This window comes from Cervus canadensis, chromosome 13 (genome assembly GCF_019320065.1).
Source record: "Cervus canadensis isolate Bull #8, Minnesota chromosome 13, ASM1932006v1, whole genome shotgun sequence".
NCBI classification, from domain to species: domain Eukaryota; kingdom Metazoa; phylum Chordata; class Mammalia; order Artiodactyla; family Cervidae; genus Cervus; species Cervus canadensis.
In genome coordinates, this window is record NC_057398.1 from 14,837,478 (window position 1) to 14,855,236 (window position 17,759).

The 17,759-nt window shown below is 44.4% G+C and overlaps 1 protein-coding gene across 1 annotated transcript in view; it reads right to left on the reverse strand.

Moving 5' to 3' along the window:
- C13H1orf21 (chromosome 13 C1orf21 homolog) overlaps positions 1-17,201 on the reverse strand; it is a 237,799-nt gene extending 220,598 nt beyond the window's left edge. Inside the window, exon 1 of the mRNA XM_043484883.1 lies at positions 16,852-17,201. The gene's annotated coding sequence lies outside the window, so the exon portion shown is untranslated. The remainder of the gene's footprint in view (positions 1-16,851) is intronic.
- Between the last annotated feature and the right edge of the window lie 558 nt (positions 17,202-17,759).

A 17,759-nucleotide genomic window follows, 5' to 3' on the forward strand; every position in this document is an offset into this window, starting at 1 on the left:
TAGCTTAGAGAGAAAATCTTAACCTGAGAGATTCTCAGAGTTTTTCATATTAATGTTACTAAATGGAGCTGTAGTTCATTCAATTATGGGAAATACCATTTAAGCATGTTTTTTATTTTTTTTCCCACTCATTTTAAACGTATAAAACGTTATAGCCACGTGTGTTGGTTCCACATCGAAAATTCAACTACATAGAGACAGGGGAAGGAGGGCAGTGTAGAAAGGAGGAAAAAACCCACTCAATCTCAAAGAAGCATCCAAAAGACGACAGCCTCTCCAAGTTTCCCTTACTGCTTTCACATGCACGCAGCTGGCCCATTAAAGCACAAAGTAACAGAGAGAGAGGCTCAAGTCCTTCCGGAATAGGCATTTAAAGGAGCAATCAGGACGATACAGTCTGAATGCGCTGCTGTAAATTACAAGGTTATCTTCAGGCTGTGTGCAGAGGATAAGCAGTGCTATCAGAACTGAATTTCCCTCAGAATTCGGATCCTCTCTGCCACTTAACAAATAACCTGCTACAAGTTCGAAAATAAATGTGATTTTCCAAAAAACAACACCTGATCATAAATACCACTGCTTTTTTAAATTTCCTTTCAAGGCCATTACTCCCTCACCCTTACCCTGATCCCACCTTTGTGGTTGACAACATCTAAGATCCAAGGGAAGAGCCCTCAAAACATTATTATAGGAATAGGATCTAATCAAGTAGTAGAAAACCAGTATAAATCTCACATGCATTTCATTTTCTGGACATACTCACTTTACTTCCTTGCAAATCATAGGAGCTTATTTAACTCTATTTGGTTCCTTTTAAATTGTGTTAATCTTAGATATTATGCTTTTTAAAAAGTGAAATATCTAAGCACATGCAAGCTATTTTATCTTCACACAGAAAACCATATAACTCTCATTGGAGATTACACAAAGGACAAGTATATTTCTTGACACTAGAACCTAAAGCAAACTTGGCGGAAACTCAAATATAATGAAGACAGAAGGAATATACAAGGCTGGCTTCAGTATCACTATGAAAACTATCTTCCCAGGGCTTGGAAAGGCACTCACACATCCACAGATCACAGGATGTGATGGGGATTCACCATCTTCACTTGTACACTGACCTCATTTTTATTTATATAAAAAAAGTGTGGGTTTTTTTTTTTGCCATATTCACTCCCTTGAAAGAGTAAGTCTAATAGCTCCTAGAGAAAGAGGCTGTGTAGATTTAGAAGCTACTGTCAACTCTGAAGTGAATGCACACTAATCTAAAGAGGAATGTGCCATTGGACAGAGATTCCAAATAGCTCTGCAGTTAATTTCTACATAACTTTAGGAAGTCACAAATCCTGAGTAAGCCAGGTTACCTAGCAACCAAATGCTCATTTGAATACTCCTTCCCACCCTGTCGCCTTCCTCAGCTGCGTTCTCTCCAGAAAATACCAATGGAAAGAAGGGGTAAGAATGGGGGAACTCTGAAGCCAAACATGATGTAACTTCAAAGCATAATAACAATTATCAGTGCTGGGTCTGATAATAATATGCCAAATAACAACTCAGATAAAAGATCAGAAAAAGTTTCATTTGCTGAAAGCACAATTTGGGATACATAAGGTAATTCTTGAAGAACCAAGGGGAAAAAAAAAACGGTTTTAAAATTTTGACAAGTTGGAGAAAGAGATACATGTAATCTTAATGCCAGAAGGTGCAATAGGCTGCAAAAGCTTTGCACAGGCATGGTGAAGAGAGGTTTCCGGGTTTGGGCTAATCCTGGGAATGCAAAATTAAGAAAGAGTTCACATCAGAAAACCAGCAGAAACCCTGACAGGTCTTCCACTGCCCAGTCAATCAAATTCTTTAAGGCCATCAAGCCTATGAAAGGACCATCAAAGAAAGGGGTAAAGAGCAGCTGCTTGATGCTACTGAAGACAGAAAACTTAAACAGATGAAAATGCACAGACATTCTGAAGACCTGCACTTCCTTCTCTGAAATGTTAAGGCTAGAAATACTCCTTCTGGAATGAGTTAGGACGCCCTGCACTGAGTAAAGGATGTATTAGTTCTTGAAGCTCTTAAAAAGCTGTTTTGGAATATGGGATTTGGGGGCAGACAAGCTTTCATGAAAATCTCATCATGTATTTCCTGTGTTGACTCTCTGGCAATATGTATAACCTATATGGCTTAATAGGAGACTGTTATCTGGATTAAATGACTTAATGGACACCTTGCATCTGGTGTATAGCATGTACTTGATAAACACTCAGTGGATTGCCATTTCCTTCTCCAGGGGATCTTCCCAACCCAGCGATTGAACCCAGGTCTCCCACACTGCAGGTGGATTTTTGCCATCTGAGCCACCAGGGAAGCCTATATGATAGGGGTACATCTCAAATTAGTGGGGAAAAGATGAATTTTTTAATAAACAAGTGGTTTGTGATTTCCAAATAAACATGTTAAAAAAAAAAAAAAGAAAATTGGATCCATTCCCCATACCATACACCAACATAAATTCCAGTGGTCACAGATTTAAATGTTAATGATTAAACCACACAAATACTAAAAGAAAATATGGGTGACTAGCCTATAACTGTGCTGTCCAAGATGGTAGTCATTATCCACACATGGCTACCAAGCACCTGAAACATGCTAAAAACTGAATTTGCAGTTTTAATTTCTTTTAAATAATTTAAATTGAAATTCAAAAACTGACATTCAACACAGCTATTGAAAGACTTTTATGTATATTTGGAACAACTCTGTTAAGTGAACTTACTTTTAAACTTTAAATTTTATGAAATCTACATACAGATTAAGTATTTACAATGAAAATTTAGTGATCATGTTGAGATGTGCTATAGTATAAAATACACATGAGTTCTGAAAAATTCAGCATGAAAAAATTGTAAAATATCTCATTACTAATTTTAAAATCCTGATTACTTGTTGAAATAACAATATTTTTGACATATTAGATTAAATGAAATACATTATTAAATTAATTACACCTTTATTTTTATTTGCTTTATTGTGGCTGCTGAAATTTCCATATGTGGTCTCTACTATGTTTTTATTGAACAGTGCTGCTCTACAATCTAGAAGTTTTTTTACGTCATGATTCAAATCCAAGAGGGAATAAAGAAAGACTGATATAACTGAGTAAGTCAAGGGAAAAAATTACATTTGAAAAACCATAATCAGAGGAAAAAGACAAATGATAAACTGGGGAAAACTGTCAAATATTAGGGATGATATGCCTAGTATATAATGTCCTAATGTATAAAAAGTTTCATAAAAAAGGGGGGAAAAGACCTAAAATCCTATAACAATGGCCAAAAAATATGAAGAGACAGTGCACAGAAAAAGAAATGCAAATGGCCCCAAAACATAAGAAAAGGAACTCAAGCTAGCTCATAATAAGAGATGCAAATTAAAATTACACTAGAGTATCATCTCTCACCATTTGAATGGCAAAGACCCAAAGGTTTTTTACAACATGTCTACTGGTAAGACTGTGGGGTAAGAGGGAACTCTCATCACCTGCTGGTGGGAATGCAAAATTGTACAGTACCCACAGAAAGGACCTTTGGTGATATCAAACAAAACTGTAAATCCATTTATCCTTTGACCCAGCAATCCCACTTCACTTCTAGGAAGATAAACTGGCAAGAATACATACATAAATATTCACAAGGCTATTCACTGCAGCACTGTTCATTCAGCTGTCCATTTAGTTAAGGAAAAACTTAACCATTCAGGCTTTATGTTTGATTTGCAAATAAACCCCACCACCAAAAACAAACTATTCCCATTACAATGTAAAAGCAAAAGACTGAAAATAGCCATGTAGCCAAACAAATAAAAGTTTGGTATATTTACACAATGGAGTCTCTGCAGTTGTAAAAGTTACTGAAAAATGTTTATATTAATATATGGCTTCAGAGTGATCTCTGAAAAATACCAGTAGGTGCAAAAAGCAAGGTGGATAACTACAAACTACAGTATGCTACCTTTTAGAAAAAAAGGGAGAAAATAGATACATTTGCTTACATTGTGTGCTCAGTCACTTCAATCATGTCTGACTCTTTGCAACCCTATGGACTGTAGCCCACCAGGCTCCTCCGTCCATGGAATTCTCCAGGCATGAATACTGGAGTGGGTTGCCATGCCCTGCTCCAAGGGATCTCCCAAACCCAGTGATCTAACCTGTGTCTCTTGCATCTCCTGCACTGGCAGGCAGGTTCTTTTCTGCGGAGCCACTGAGGAAGCCTTTGCTTATATTAAACAGAAACAATATGCATACACACATACACACACATGTCATACATACACACATTTTTACAAAAACATATCCATATACAAACATATATATATATATATATATATACATATATATATATCTCCATGTCTCAGTAGCTAGGTATACATACACATCTATATTTTTTAACTTTAACAGACCTAGGAACAATGACCAGTCCAAAGGCAACAAGAACTCCTAACACTTGTATTGTGGTCTCTAAATATCAGTTAGAAATAAAAAGATCTGGGACAGGAAATGTCCTAGAGAATTCTGAAATATCTTTGTCATACCACAAAGTAAAGACATCCTCAAACACCAGTATAGTCATGTCAGAAGGAATCAGAAGCCAATGTAAAGATTCTCCTTTGGGCCAAAGATAACTTGAACTTCAAAAGAAATAACTGCAAAGGACTATAAACACATGAATTGTGTTAAAATCCATGAGTTCATAATGATACTCTCATTGGTCTTCTTAGAAAGATGTTAGAAAATCAACTCATAATTCTGAACATTATTTAAAATAGAGGGAATAAAACTGAGCATTAATTGTCCTAGATGGACTATACCCTGAAGTGACCAAATAATTGACGTGGTAAATCTCTTTTTGATAGAAAAACTCCAGCTAACCAAACGCAGAAGAGATGACAGAATATTATCATTTCTCAACCATTTCTGAAAGGAAATATCTAAGCAATAACCAAAGTGGTTTTTGAAGAGCCACTCGGGAAGCTTTCCAATGGAAAGATCAGGCTGACAACACTAAATCAACCAGTTAGTCTTTCTTTAAAAAAATATTTATTTATTTATTTTGTGCTGAATCTTCATTGCGGCATGGGCTTCTCTCTACTTGTGTCATGTGGGGGCCACTCTCTAGTTACAGGGCACAAGTTTCTCATCGCTGCAGCTTCTCTTTTTGCAGAGTAAGGGCTCCGGAGTGCAGCCTCTAGCTGTGGCTCATGGGTTTAGTTGCTCTGGGGCATGTGGGATTTTCCTGGATCAGGAACTGAACCCATGTCTCCTGCATTGGCAGGTGGATTCTCATCCACTGCGCCACCAGGGAAGCCCCCATCACCAACCAGTTAGTCCAGTGGGTCTTAACCTCACAAATAAAGAAACAAAAAGGCATGTATGCCTCCTGCAGAGCACTTTCTATGAGATACTCCTACCAAACCATCTGATCAAGGTACCAATCTCGATCAAACTACAGGAAATACTGGAAACTGAAGAATATAGTGAAGAATACTAAAAAAGAAGATGAAAACTACAGACTGCAGAGAGTCCCACAGGATAAATCCCTGTTTCTTTAGCAAATAAACTGCTAGGGAAGAATAAAAAGAGGGAAAGTAGAGAAAGTGAAAGTCTCTCAGTCGTGTCCACCTCTTTGCGACCCCGTGGACTATACCGTCCATGGAATTCTCCAGGCCAGAATACTGGAGTGGGTAGCCTTTCCCTTCTCCAGGGAATCTTCCCAACCCAGGGATCAAACCCAGGTCTCCCACATTGCAGGTGGATTCTTTACCAGCTGAGCCACAAGGGAAGCCCAAAACAGAGAAAGGAAGTCTATAAAGAAAGATGGATGTATCTCTGAAGTGTGAATATTGTTTGGATTCTGAATAAAATACATTAATCATTAAAAAATATATGGGCCCACCAGGAAAATTTGATTACTGACTAGATAATAAGAAATTATTGTTAATATTTTTAAGGAATGATAATACTTGGCTATATTAAAAGAAAAAAAAACTGTTATCATTTAGAAATATAATCTAGTATGTACAGACAAGATGACATAATGTCTGCGATTTGCTTCAAAAAAAACCAGTAGGTAAGGAGAAGGAAATGTGTATGTGTAGCAGGAAAGGCAGAAGACAGAACTGCCCAGGAGTTGATCATTGAACGCTTGACTCTTGCCCAGGAGTCAGAGAGCCTGGATTCCAGTCTCAGCACCACCACTTATTGTCTATAAGACCTTGGTCAAGGTCCTCAACACCCCTAAACCTTAGTTCTGCCTTATCTATAGAGGTAATAGTCATAGGTTCTTCGTAAGGTTGTTGCAAGCATTAAAGACAATGCATGTAATGTACTTAGCACAGCACCTGGATGCAGAGTAAGCACTCAATATATGTGAGCTTTTATTATTACTATTGTCAATTATTACCTTAATTATTCAAGGGCAGGAAGCTAGAGTTAGGAAGTGGTGAAAATGGGATAATTTTTGCTGAATCCAAAGCCCAAGTTCCCTCCAATATGTTATAATGCCACCCCCCACCTCCACCTGGGGTCTCTCAGTAGAGACTGAGGACAAGTAACAATCTATTCTGCGACAATTGTCTCTTATTTTTACCACAAACCTTCAGTGACACTGCTGCTCAGTCTGGCTTCTACAACTAGCCATCCTTTGTAAAAATGTTGTAACTTAATGTGTCCCTCCCCCGTGGATGGCTCCACATCTAGTAGAAAGTAAACACTCATGTATTTTAACCCCTTTATATATATCACTACGCACATTTGTAAATTCACAATGATTAAACATTGTGTAATTCCATCATCCTCCAAGAACATGGCCTCAGACTTTTACTACACCCAGTACCGGCATAAACTGTATAAGGTAAACCTCAGGATCCCAGTGTGTAAAACTAACAATCATAAAACTTCAAACCTTGCATGCAGCATGAATATAGTAATTCTATAATGCTAAGTAATGGGCTGGCCAAAAAGTTCATTCGGGTTTTCCCATAATAGCTTGCAGAAAAATCCAAACGAACTTTTTGGCCAACCAATTACCTATGTCCTGATATCTGCCATAAGGTAAACATTTCCACTTCTATTTTTATAACAGAATTATAAATTCTGAGAAAAACTCTTCAATGTCATTTTACTCCTTCATGTGACAATGTGAAGCACACACCCATCCTCTCTTCCTGACACCACTTGCCTGGTTTTCTTGCCATGATAAGAGCCTGAAGTTTTAGTATCCACTATCCTTTCCATCCACCCCATCAAAGTTGGTGTTTCCTGGAACTCAGGGTTCAGTGTTTTTCTTCTATTTACTTTCCCCCAAGCAATCTCACATAAAGCTACGTAGCTTCAACTACCACATATTCAAAAACTCTCTCTCATTCATTTATTGAACAAAAATGTGCTGGGCCCCAGTTGTGCGGTAGGTGTCCTGGGGTCACTCTCTCAGTTCCCCTCCAGTCTTTTACCCACACCCACAAAGGAACCAGCTATCATGCAATTATGTCTCTGCCCTGCTTACAACCTCTCGTTGCCTCTCAATGCATCTTATTTTGGGCAATGAGTCCAAACTCTTGCATAGTCCATCAGTCTCATCTTCCATGTGCTCCAAGCCACAGCGACTTACATCCGCCCGTGTCCACGTTGGTGTGTGGACTCTGCTGGAATGCCCTACTTCAGCTTCCTTGCATGCACGTTCAGTCTCGCAGTCCTACCAGACTCTTTGCGACCCCATGGACTGTAGCCCCCCAGGCTCCTCTGTCCCTGGGATTTTCTAGGCAAGAATACTGGAGTGGGTTGCCATTTCCTTCTCCCGGGAATCTTTCTGACCCAGGGATCAAACCCACATGTCCTACTAGGCAGGTGGATTCTTTATCACTGTGCCACCTGGGAAGCCACTTCACCTTCCATCGACCTTCAAATCCCTTTATCCCCAAATGTCAGTCTCTGAACTAGTCTGCAAATCCACAGTAAAATGAGCAAAAATGGTTAGCAAACCAATGCTGGTCCTCCAATACTTTAAGAAATGTAAACAATACCCTAGGGGACACTTGTGTGGCTTTTCAGTGTCATCCCAAATACCTCCTTCTCTGTGAACTCTTCTGTGACTTCTCTATGTTGGGGGATCTTATATCAGTATTTATTGTCCAAACCGGGAGACTTCTGAGGGCAAAGGGTATGCATTAATAACTATGTTGAACAATGGGCACAGACCTGGAATGTCCCAGGGAGACAGGGTGCCCAGTCAGCCTACCTCTAGACAGAGTCGGCTGCTTTCTCCCCCAGCTTCCAAAGCACCCTGATTCTTCCCCACATGCCATGTGCTTGACTGACACTTCCCATGCGTTTCTGAGAAGTCCACAAAGTCAGGGCCAGGCCTTTCTATCTGTATCTCCAGCATCTCTCCTGTGCCAGGCACAGAGATGACACAAAGTATCATCAACAAATGTTTGTTTAGTACATTATCTTCATGAGTAAGACAGATTAGACACCCTAACCTTGGCCAACAAAGGAATCAAAAAATTCCCACTATCTTTTCTCATCCCTGAGAAACTCCACTTCCTCATTTGGTTAAAAAGTTTTAAATGGGAGCAAGGTCTTCACAGAGAAAAATTCTAAGCCTCAGACCAATGACCAGCTGTCAATCAACCAACAGCTATTTACTCAGCATGTTATACACTTAAGGCCCAGTGGGCATGACAGAGCTGATGATTCGGTGGGGTGACCAAAAAAACATAAATCAAGATCAAAACCAATAATGAAAGAAATAAACATCAAATAAGTGTTGCAGGACCTTACCCCTGGTGGCTCAGTGGTTAAGAATCCGCCTGCTAAGGCAGGAGACATCAGTTCTATCCCTGGGTCGGGAAGACCCTTGGAGAAGGAAATGGCTAATCAATCCAGTATTCTAACCTGGAAAATCCTATGGAAAGAGGAGCCTGGCAGACTACACCATGGGGTCGCAAAACAGTCAGACACAAGTGAAGTGACTTAGCAAGTGCTGCAGGAGTTCATGGATGCTAAGGGACACACCACTCAGAAAGTCAGAGACGAAGCTCTTTGGAGGAGAAGGGATTGGACCTGAAAAGAAGTGGCAGAGGGAAGGAAGCCCAGGGCCAGGTCGGGGTGCGTGTTGGGGCGGCCACCAAGGGTAAGCAGAAACTTTGTTTTGGGAGTTGTCCCTAGACTGTCATGGATTCCTGGCAATAAAGACCAGAACATCTGAATTTTCAGTAAATAAGAAACAAAGAGGTTCCTGGATTCTTACCTCCTTCCTCAAAATAGTAATAGTATCTGCCTGAGACACAGAGATATGTGTGGTTGGCTCCTTTATAACCTTTTAATTGGAAGAACTGTTACAAAATTATCTTAGGAAAATTGCTGTTGGCAGAACTTTCAGATAGAACTGCTGAAGTCACCCCTTGGCATGTATTAATTATCTATGTCTTTGAAAAGTTCTCTGCAAATCTCAGCAGGGCAGCCTCGCAACATCTCCTTACTTCACATCTGGCTTTCAACCCTCTCCTGAAAGAAATCACAGGGTTAACACAGGGGTTCCCCTATACTGTAAACAACCAATACAAGCCTCCTTGCCAACTCTGGGGTTCAGGGATAAGCTTTTTGGAGTGCCTGTGATGATAAATACTGCATCTCTTGGATTGCTGAGTGGGTCTCGCCTGTGTGTGTGCTCAGTCGCTTAAGTTGTCACCGACTCTTTGCGACCCTATGGATTATAGCCCACCAGGCTCCTCTGTCCATGGGATTCTCCAGGCAAGAATACTGGAGTGGGTTGCCATTCCTTTCTCCAGGGGATCTTCCGGACTCAGGGATCGAACCCTACTCCACCAGAAACTGTGATGATGGGTATGAAAAATGTCCCCTCAGTCCAGCAAAGACTACCAATCCCTCATTCTCCTTCCTTACCCTACTCTGGCAGGGAAAATCGTATGTCATCAAGGAAGGTGGAAAATGTCCTAATATATGGTTAAAACAATGAACTGAAACTACTGTAAAGTCCACGGCACTCAAATATAAAACACAGATCCATTTAAGAAAGGGAGGAATTCTTACTTAAAAACCATTCTCCCTGCTCTGCTCTAAAGCACCTTCTTCCAAAAGCCCTGGAGCCCTCAGGATATTGCGTAACTAGTGCTGGATCTACTTTTGAAGTAGTTTTATAAAAAGACCAATCCAAGTTCGTCATATGCAATGAGTCAATAGGCTGTGTTTTTCCAGTAGTAGTCCTCAGTTTAATCTCCCAGTGACCCTACTAATAGGGCCACACAGGTGATAAATTGATACGGGAAAGCAAAAATGTTAGGTCTTAGCTAAAGAATCCTTGCTTAGTATAAATGTATCTGTGTGTTCAGTCACTGAGTCGTGTCTGACTCTTTGCAACCCCACAGACTGTAGCCCGCCAGGCTCCATGGGATTCTCCAGACAAGGATACTGGAGTGGGTTGCCCTTCCCTATTCCAGGAGGTCTTCCTAACCCAGGAATCGAACCCACATCTCCTGTATCGTAGGTGGATTCTTTACCACTGAGCCACCAGGGAAGCCCAGAAAGAAGATTTTGGTATATAGGAGAGCCTTTCAACAGTGTCATTGTGAAAATTTCTAAAATGCTCCTCAAGGTATGTTCATCCAATCTTTAAAAATAACAAGAATCGCCTAGATATTCCTTTATCTATGATCTAACATAAGATGTAAAAGCTAAGTAAAATGATGAGGTAAACTGCCTCAGCTACTATTAAAGGGCTTTCAGTCCAGTTCAGTTCAGTCGCCCAGTCATGTCTGACTCTTTGCGACCCCATGAATTGCAGCACGCCAGGCCTCCCTGTCCATCACCAACTCCCGGAGTCTACCCAAACCCGTGTCCATTGAGTTGGTGATGCCATCCAGCCATCTCATCCTCTGTCGTCCCCTTCTCCTCCTGTCCCCAATCCCTCCCAGCATCAGGGTCTTTTCCAATGAGTCAACTTTTCGCATGAGGTGGCCCAAGTATTGGAGTTTCAGCTTCAACATCAGTCCTTCCAATGAACACCCATTAAAGGGCTTTAAGAGTCTTTAAAAGTCAAAAACATTGTGGAATCAAAAGTGAAAACATGGACTTCCTTGGTAGCCCAGAGATTAAGACTCTGCCTTTCAACGCAGGGGGTGTGGGTTCGATCCCTGGCCAGGGAACTAAGATCCCACATGCCTCGGAGCCAAAAACCCAAAACATAAAACAGAAGCAATACTGTAACAGAGTTAATAAAGACTTTAAAAAATGGTCCACATCAATATATATATATATATATGCAGTGATGGGATAGGCATATGATAATAGTTATAGACATTCCTATTCCAGAAGGAAGAAAATGGAACAGACGTAGAAAGGAGTTCCTTGTCCTGATGGGTTTCAGAATTTGGCCCAGCAGAACCCCTTTTCCTGGTGGCTCAGATGATAAGTGCGGGAGACCTGGGTTGGGAAAGTTGATCCCTGGGTTAGGAAGATCTTCTGGAGGAGGGCATGGCAACCCACTCCAGTATTCTTGCCTGGAGAATCCCATGGACAGAGGAGCCTGGAGGCCTACAGTCCATGGGGTCGCCAAGAGTCAGACACGACTGAGTGACTAAACACAGCACACATATATATCTTTGGGGAAAAAGTGAAAACAAAGGCAGAAAGATTCCCAAACTTGAGAGTGTGCTAACTCCATTTTTCTACAAGGTACAGAGCATGTGGACTTCAACTCATGAATGTTGTAAACACGTCTGCTGATATGCTGTGAGCCTGTGAAACAGGCAGAGGCAGGCATGGGCTGGGAGATCTGACGGCTTGATGGAGAGAAGTGGGTGGAGGTAATAAGGGAGGCATGTGGGGCAAAGTAGGACAACGAAGAGGGGCCCTGAGGGCAGACAGGAGAAGTGGCTGGAAGCAGAAAGTCTACCCTTGTGCAGAGAGGTGGGAGCCATCAGAGGGAAAGTGGGCCTGGAGACACAGTTAAAGGACTGGAAAATATCACTGCGACATACACAAGCCAAGTGTTGCAGGCAAAAGTAAGGTGGTGGGAGAAGAAGCAGGAGGCCTCTGGATGAACATCTATGGGACAGAAACGCTTTAGAAAGGAGATGTAGGTGAAAGGGACGTCTGGCGAAGCAACATAAAAGGCAGCCTAGGGAGAGCGAACAGACAGATGCTGGGACAGAGGCGCAGAATGAATGCTGGCAGGCTGAGTGTGCCCGCTGCATGAGGCAGGTCTCACCTTCGCTTGTTTTACATTATTTTAGAGGGAACAGCGGTGAATATCCATGATGGCCTCCCTTGGGAAAATCCAGTAAGCCAAGAGGTGGGGGGCTACCTGAGCTTTGCCAGGACCTCTCTCTACTCTTTGATGCAGGCACATTCTGGGAGCGATCCCAGGAGGAAAACCTTGCGTGCTATGACCACAGCACGGTGTCAAGTAAAACAAGGGTACATGAAAGAATTTTGAAAACTATAAAGCACCCTTTAAATACGAAGCGTTGTTATTCAATGAATGCCTGGGACAAAAAAAGATGAAGACCAGAATCACAATCAGGAGTGAAGAAATATTTTTCAAATACGGATACTATACATATTCCAAATGAAGATGATCCTAAATAGAAATTCCAGTAATTTGAGAAGACATTATGCTTGATATGTTTACTTTTCTGTCCAACATGTTTCCACATTGAAAAATCCTACCTGCGGCATAACATGGAGCTCTTGATAAACTACCGTACTGATTTATGAAAATGGAAATCTGCATCTAATGTATTTCCAAGGAGGTTTTTGACACATTACAGATCTTAACTAATTAGGTGAATTCCATTCAGTCCAATCACTCACTGAGTGACTTGCAAGTAAATGTAATGTAATCCATCAGCTGCCAAGGAGGCTGGAGAGACGAACAACGCCTCTAACTACCTAGTTTGGTCAGTTAATCTTAGTTTCCATTCAGATTGGGGCAGCTGCATCTCCTTTCATAAGTATAGAGAGAAAGTAATCTTTGACATTATGTGACTAGCCTGCAACCCAGGAAATGCATTTTCCAGGAACACCCTGAATTAAAAAAATAATAATAATAATAAAGGAGGGGAAGGCCCTTACTACCTGGTGACTGCAGACACTGTTGTGTGTTCATTTCCAGGTTCATCCTCGCCCAGTTTACGTGCAACCACTCTTGTCCTGATTGCATAACCACAGCACGTCAAGTTGTTTCTTGTTGCCAGTGTAAGTTGTAAAATCAAACTTCAGAACTGAGGGAGTCAAGCTAAATAATTGCCTACTTTAAAAATATGTACGTATATAATTTACGTGTCACTTCAGATAAGCTCTTGAATTATGATCTTTTAAAGTCACAACTGTCACCAATTTTAATATACAGTTTCAGGGTAGCAGTTTTCCCTGCATGCACACCTTCTCCCTGAGACCGTCTCTCCTCTTCTCAGTTTTCCAAGTATTTTACATTGATTTATTGCAATCTGCTTTTCATGTTTTAATGAGAACCTAATTAATCACAACTTTTACTTCTCTCAAGCTCTGAGACTTCCATAATTCGAAAGAAGGAAGCTAAGATAGCCCAAATGCACTTGCTGGCGCCTCTGAGGGCTCCAGGTTCTACTGCTAAGTTCCCATGAAGTTGGTGACACCACACTTACGACCCTCGGTGAATGATACCCTGCCCACTCCTGTTCCAAAGGGAGATGCCAAACCTCTCCTTCTCCAACCTGGGGTGTTTCATTTCCTGAAAGAAAACAGCTACTAGAAAGGGGCCAGGACTTCCCTGGAGGACCAGTGGATAAGAATCTGCCTGCCAATGCAGGGGACACGGGTTCAATCCCTGGTGCAGGAAGATTCCACATGCCATGGGGCACCTAAGCCTGTGAGTCACAAGTACTTAGCCTGCGAACTGCAACTACTGAACCCTCTCACCCTAGAACCTGTGCTCCCAACAAGAGAAGCCAACACAATGAGAAGCCCGTGTGCAATGAACAGTAGGAAGAGTAGCCCCTGCTTGCCGCAACCAGAAAAACTCCACTTGCAGCAGTAAAGTCCCAGTGCAACCAAAAATAAAATTAATTAATTTAAAAAAAAAGAAGGACGACTTTCCCTTTAAAAAGGGGGGGTGGGCGGCACTAGGAGCCTGGAGTAAGCCACTCAGTAAGTGATAGTCAAGTCTTGACTGGTCAAAAATCAACACAGCACTGAGGCACCATCAACCTGGAAACAATACTCACAATGGGACACATCACCTTCCTACTGGGTAGAGGAGAGTCACAGAAAATAGTACCAATTAATGAAAGATTTGATTTATATCCAGTGATTCTTCAAAAAGCTCAAACCACTTCAGACAGTAGCCTATTAATTCCCAGAAATCCATGTATGCGTGCATACTAAGTCGCTTCAGTCGTGTCCGTCCACCAGGCTCCTCTGTCCAGGGGATTCTCCAGGCAAGAATACTGGAGTGGGTTGTCATGCTCTCCTCCAGAAGATCTTCCTGACCCAGGGATCGAACCCGCGTCTCATTATGTTTCCTACACTGGCAGGCAGGTTCTTTACCAGTAGGGCACCTGGGAAGCCCCCCAGAAACCCATTCTAAATGATAAAGTGAGATCAGGGGTGAGAGGATAAAGGATAAATTACCAGCCAAGAACACCAAATGATTAGCTCCCTTGATCAGTGAAACTGAGTCAGCTGAAGAGGGAACCTAGAATCTTCAAGTCCTTCTCGGATGAAATGTTAACATTGGATATCAGACCACCCTACCAACCAGGGCCAACTTTTCTTGGGAAAAATGTCCTAAGGAGATAAACTTGACAACAGAAGCACCCCACACCTTCTTGAAGCCCTCTGTTCATCCAAGTGCTGAGTTTGCTTGTCTTTAATGCTTTTCCGAACAGCCATCCTGAGCTGTTGTCAGAACCAAGTCTGCACAGCAGGAAACACTAGGGGTGGATTTCCACACTGCATTTCTGATCTATGAAGTGCTAGTCCCAGCACTGGCTTAATGTGGAGACAAATACACTCAGCTGTCCCATCACCAGCATTTCTTACTTTGCAGGCAGCAAAAGAAAAATAACCAAGTCTAAATTCATTTCCACATCTGATCAATTGCATTTCCAAACAGCCAACACAGAACATGTTCTATTGATCCTACAATCCAGCTCTAGAAGTATAAAAAGGAGAGAAATCCCCCAACTTGAGCACCTTGGACTTAAAGACCCTTAAGAAACATTACCTTCTCGCCCCTAAGAAATCTATAGTGTCTAGGGCTATACCGCCCTGAATGTGCCCAATCTTGTCTGATCTTGGAAGTTAAGCAGGGTTGGGCCTGGTTAGTGCTTGGATGGAAGAAAGCTAGAGCACCCCAGAAAAAACTCTACCCATAATTTTTTTTTTTCTATCCTGGTACATCCCAATTCTACCAACAGAAAGATTATTCTCATTAGATAGAAGGTGAGCCCAGCCCATGAAGTAAGGAAGTGTTCATAATATCTGTCCGTGTAATGAACGTGTCACTTCCCCTAACAGCCCAACTGTTTCCTTAAAATTAAAAAAAAAAAAAAAAAAAGTACTACATGGAATCTCTGGTGTGTCTGTCCCCCTCCCAAAGTCTGAGTCAGAGCATGTGGGTCTTTCCTGAAGTTCTGGGTGACCAAGCTGGCTCCCTTTCAGACTTGCTCCGATAGCTGAACTTAAGGCTGTCTTCGAGCCACAACACAAGCAACTATCTATTTTAAAACAATTTTCCTAACCCACACGCGACGGGAGCTACCTTATACATAGATCGCCAACGTCCTACCGGAAACCGAACACTTCTATCTCCAACGGGGCCTGTCATCTCCCAGGATTAATGCGTGTTTATGTGGATATATTTTTACCTTTGACCGTGCAACTCTTGGAACGGAGAAAAGCCACCCCAATTTTTATTATCGTCCCTTAGCCAATCCAGAGCCTTAGAAAGAGAGATGAATGGGAGATGAGAGGGCTTCTCTCACACAAACAGTAAGCGAGGGGAGGAAAAAAAAAAAATCCCTCGGAGAAGGGGGGGGGGGCAGGGTGGAAGGCAGGAGAAGGACACCCAGTAGCCGACCAGAGGCAGCAGCAGGCGGCCGCACTTCGCGAACTGCCCGCAGAGGGGAGTGAAATCTTCCCCCCGTGCAATAACGGAGCGCCCCACTCCCCGGCTGCCTCGCCTGGGCACGAATAATAAATACAGCGAGGTGGACAAACCGCTGCACCGAGACTAGTCAGACCTCCTCCCCGAAAGGTCAAAACTTCAGAAATTCGGGGATCACAGCACCCACACAAACACATAGATCTGTCGGTGCGGAGAGACTCGGAGATTGAGCAAAGGTTCTGCATTTTGGTTTTTGCTTTCAAGCTCTGGCTTGCAAAAGTACGGCGGCTACGGGCAAAGCTCGAGACGAGCAGGAAAGGCTGAGGGCGGCGGTGGTGGGGTGGGGGGGTGCGGGTGGGAAAGGAGGGGTGTCGAACCCCAACCACCCAGGCCTCAATGTGACGAAAGTCGTCAGCAGCCCCAACCGCATCCCAGCTCCTGCGTCCCGGCCAGCAGACGCCCCCAGCGGCTCCCCCACCCCAGCTTCCGTCCCCGCCAGCCCCCAGCAGCAGCAGCAGCCCCGGCTCGGGCCGCGAGCCGGCAGCGCCACGACCGCGGCTCCATCCCCGCCGCGCGGCAGGCACCCGCAGGCCTGCCTCCCAGCCCACCCGGGCGCGCCCCGGAGCTGAGCCCAGCCGAGCCGCGCCGCCAACTCCCCCCTCCCCCGGGCCGGCGGGGGGCTCCCGCTTACCTTGGGCGCTCGCGGGGGGGCTGAAGGTGGCAAGCCTCCCGCCCCCCGCCCTGGTCCTCCTCGCGGGTTTTCTTCCTCCCTCCTACTTGTCTTCCTCCTCCTCCCCACGGTGAGTCCCGGTCTCCCCCTCCTCCCAGAGGCCGGGGGTAAGAGCCCCGAAGCCCGGCCCGGGTGCGTGCGTGCTGGAGGCGGCGGCGCGCGGCCAGCTCTCTCCAGTAACTGAGCGCGGCGCGCGGCTCCCAACTAAAGTGTGAAAGAAGCGGCGGCCGCGGCACGGAACGTCCCCCCCGGGAGTGGGCAGGGAGCGAGCCGGGGCTGGCGGCGAGCGAGCGAGGGAGGGGACCGGGAAGGAGGGAGGAGGATGGAGGGAGGGGACCTCCTCGCCCAGTCACTCACTCGAGGGGCGGGGGCAGCCAGACACTCCCCCAGCGCCGGCCCCTCCCCGCGCCCGGCTCCCGCGCGCGTCCTGCCCCCCGCCTCGCCCCCGGGAGGGGCTTGCGGGGGCCGCGCTCCCCGGAGGAAGGGACCGGGGTTGCGCGACCGCCAGGGCTGCAGAGAGGAATCGAGGGCGTGGACAGGCGTGTGTGTGTGTGTGTGTGTGTGTGTGTGTGTGTGTGTGTGTGTGTGTGCGCGCGCGCGCACCCCGCGGCTGGAGGGGAGACCCCGGCGGGAAAGCTGCGTCCTGGGCCTGACACCCGGGCGATGGCCGAGGAGGAGCCGCTGGACCGCGCAGAGACCCTAACGGCCCAGCTCTGCTGGAGACCCAAGCCAGTCTTCGGGTCCAGCCGCGGGGCTGCGCCTGCTGGAAGCAGAGGAAGGCGAGGCCCGGCATCCGCGCCGCGCAGCCCCTCCCTTCGCTGGACCGGTGGGCGCTGCCCAGCTTCCCCGGCCCGGCGCGGCCACCAACC